Genomic DNA, 4,182 nt, shown 5'->3' with positions numbered 1-4,182 from the left:
ACATTATCTCACATACATCTTCATATTCATTATTCTACATACATATCCATGTTCGTACGTCCACATCATACATCCAATTTCACATTCATACATACGCATCTACATGCATACATCCACATCTACATTCATACATCCATACCTCCATTTCCACATCCACACATCCACATTCATATTCATACATCCACATTCACATGCATACATCCATTTTCACATCCTCATTCATACATCCACATCCACATACATACATCCACATCCGTATCTACATCCATACATTCACATCCACCTCTTCATTCACAATCACATCCATACATCCACATCTACATACATACATCCACATCTACATACATACATCCATACATCCACATCTACATACATACGTCCATTTTCACATCCTCATTCATACATACACATCCACATACATACATACACATCCGTATCTACATCCATACATCCACATCCACATCAACATTCACATTCATACATATACATCTACATGTATACATCCACATCACATTCATACAACCATATTACATTCATTCTCGTCCTAACACATCCCATATACATCTTAACACATCCTAACTCATCTTAACACATTCTATCACATCTCATACACATCTTATCATATCTTTTTACATCTCATACACCTCTTATCACATCCTATCACTTTCCATACGCATCTTATCAAATCTTATCACATCTCATACACATCTTATCACATCTTTTTACATCTCATACACCTCTTATCACATCCTATCACTTTCCATACGCATCTTATCAATTCTTATCACATCTCATACACCTCTTATCACATCCTATCACTTTTCATACGCATCTTATTAATTCTTATCACATCTCATACACCTCTTATCACATCCTATCACTTTCCATACGCATCTTATCAATTCTTATCACATCTCATACACCTCTTATCACATCCTATCACTTTCCATACGCATCTTATCAATTCTTATCACATCTCATACACCTCTTATCACATCTTATCACATTTCATATCTTTTTAAAAAAAAAGAGAATTCTTATATTTGATATAAGATTTCTCTACACACTTATTTATACATAAATTCCATTTAAGGAGACTAACACTTTCGAAATTAAAATCAATCTTTTATGCATCTTCTTATGCATAAATTCAATTTGGTAGGAAATTACACTTTTAGAATAAAAGAATTACTCTTATGCATCTAAGTTAAGCATAAAATCCATTTATGAGGAAAATCACACTTTTAGTATAAAAAGAATATCTTTTATGCATACCTATATGCATGAAATCCAATATGATAAAAGTAACACTCTTACAATAAAATAATCAACTTTTATGCATACCTCTATGCATGAAATTCAATTATGATAAAAGTCACACTTTTATAATAAAATAATCAACTTTTATGCATACCTCTATGCATGAAATCCAATATGATAAAAGTAACACTTTTGATATAAAAAATTTTCCTTTATGCATACTTCTATGCATGAAAATTAAAAATGATAAAAATAACACTTTTGATATAAAAAATTTTCCTTTATGCATACTTCTATACATGAAAATTAAAAATGATAAAAGTAACACTTTTGATATAAAAATTTTCTTTTATGCATACTTCTATGCATGAAAATTAAAAATGATAAAAGTAACACTTTTGATATAAAAAATTTTCTTTTATGCATACTTCTATGCATGAAAATTAAAAATGATAAAAGTAACACTTTTGATATAAATTTTTTTCCTTTATGCATACTTCTATGCATGAAAATTAAAAATGATAAAAGTAACACTTTTGATATAAAAAAATTTCCTTTATGCATACTTCTATGCATGAAAATTAAAAATGATAAAAATAACACTTTTGATATAAAAATTTATCCATTATGCATACTTCTATGCATGAAATAAAAATGGTAAAAATAACACTTTTGATATAAAAAATTATCCATTATGCATACTTCTATGCATGAAATAAAAATGGTAAAAATAACACTTTTGATATAAAAATTTATCCATTATGCATACTTCTATGCATGAAATAAAAATGGTAAAAATAACACTTTTGATATAAAAACTTATCCTTTATGCATGATATTAAAATTCAATTTCTCCATGATTGTAATGAAATTCTTTTAATTAATCTAGGATGATAATTCCTAGAATATGGTAGGAAGTCCTCTTTTTATGCTTTGAATGAGATTATTTTATGCATAATTTTTATAAAAATTTTGCCATAGCTCCGCTGCTATGACTGATAAATCTCAATTTTTCTAAGGGATAATGCTTATCATTAAGGAAATAATTAAAATGATCTCTAATTGGATTATTAATCCATAATGGATTGAATCATCAATATACATAAACTAAAAGCATAGAAAAAAGCCATTAATTTGGCCTCAAGCATAGCTTAATCTTGGGTTAAGGAAAAGCTTTATGAAAAACTTGATTTGGATTGAGAACGGGTCATGAGTATGACCATTTCTTGAGTGAGAGAGAGAATTTACATAAAAATCATTAGAATTTAAACATAAATGAAAATTAACTTCAATAGCATTTATTAAATTATGTAACTCTTCACTATTATTCAAACTTCAATAGCATTTAAAAAAACCATACCAATTAAACTTCTCAAGCTTGAGAGGGGTTGAGAAGAGAGAAACATTGAGAAATTATAGAAAGATCAATATTCACTAATTACCTTACAACTTGCTTGATTCTTTGTTCACGGTAGAGGCCCCCAACCAATCAATTGGTTAAGTATGTTGATGGAGCCACTAATGGGGATTGAAGAAAGAGGGAAGCTCCAAAAACTAGTGAATTATTAAATGAATTCACAGTTCTTGGCTTAGGTGGAGTAGAGTAACGATGCATAAATACTATATCTTTTTCAACAAGGAGGAGGCTTCTATTTATAGGAAAAATTGAGCTCCTAACCAAACAAACTGATTCTAGAATTTTCTAAATCAGTTTGGTCAATATTTGACCATTTTTAGGTCAGTTAAGCTAACTTTTTGGAACTAGACTTAAATGAGGAGAGAGGAGAGATGAAATATCTTAATTTTTATGAGTTTAAAACTCATTCAAGCATGTGAAATATGCACCTCCTTTAAAGAACTCCCTTTCCTTACATATGTGTCATAATGGAATCATTTTAATATTGCTCATAGTTTTTTACTAATAAACCTTGTACATTTTCAACTCTTCATCTCATGTGAAATATGCACCTCCTTTAAAGAACTCCCCTTCCTTACATATATGTCATAATGGAATCATTTTAATATTGCTCATAGTTTTTTACTAATAAACCTTGTACATTTTCAACTCTTCATCTTATGTGAAATATGCACCTCCTTTAAAGAACTCCCCTTCCTTACATATGTGTCATAATGGAATCATTTTAATATTGCTCATAGTTTTTTTACTAATAAACCTTGTACATTTTCAACTCTTCATCTTATGTGAGCATTTACTCATTTTTGGATACCCAAAATATCTCATATTTTTAATATTGCTCATAGTTTTTTACTAATAAACCTTGTACATTTTCAACTCTTCATCTTATGTGAGCATTTACTCATTTTTGGGTATCTTCTTTTACAAATTGGATTTATCTCCTCCCTACACATGGATTGATGCTATTGGCCCATAGGAACCTTAATTGGACCATAATCCAAAAATTTCTGAAAATCTAGACCCTTAGGCTAAGGTCCTTTATACCCATTTCCAATTAATTCCAATTGCACATTGAAAAGTTCTTTTTGAATTTCTGTTTCAGGGGAACTTATTTTAATAAGATGAGTTATTTTTCTATCCAAAAATATTCATAATCTGAATATTCTCTCTCTAGAATAATTTTCTCTCTCTAGGCTAAAACAGTTAGAAATAAGGTCTTTATATTTCTGAAGAGGGATTGATTACAGGGGAAGATACTAGACATCAAAAAGGGGGTTGGGGGAGGAATCTTACAAGATATATATAGGACACCTTGACACATGGGATTTCATATGGCTCTAGTCTTGATTTGGATATTGAGATTTTGATTGGGTTTGGTGATCCAGATACTCGGAGGTCCACTATGGACTATTGTTACTTACTTGGTACCGGACTCATTTCCTGGCAAACAAGGAAGCAGCCTATAGTTGCCGGTTCTTCAACAAAAGCAGAGTATCATACTTCCT

Source organism: Cibotium barometz, chromosome 41, assembly GCF_041138505.1.
Source record: "Cibotium barometz isolate CiBa-2024 chromosome 41, ASM4113850v1, whole genome shotgun sequence".
In the NCBI taxonomy this organism is placed as follows: Eukaryota; Viridiplantae; Streptophyta; class Polypodiopsida; order Cyatheales; family Cibotiaceae; genus Cibotium; species Cibotium barometz.
Note: the sequence above shows the minus strand (reverse complement) of the source record.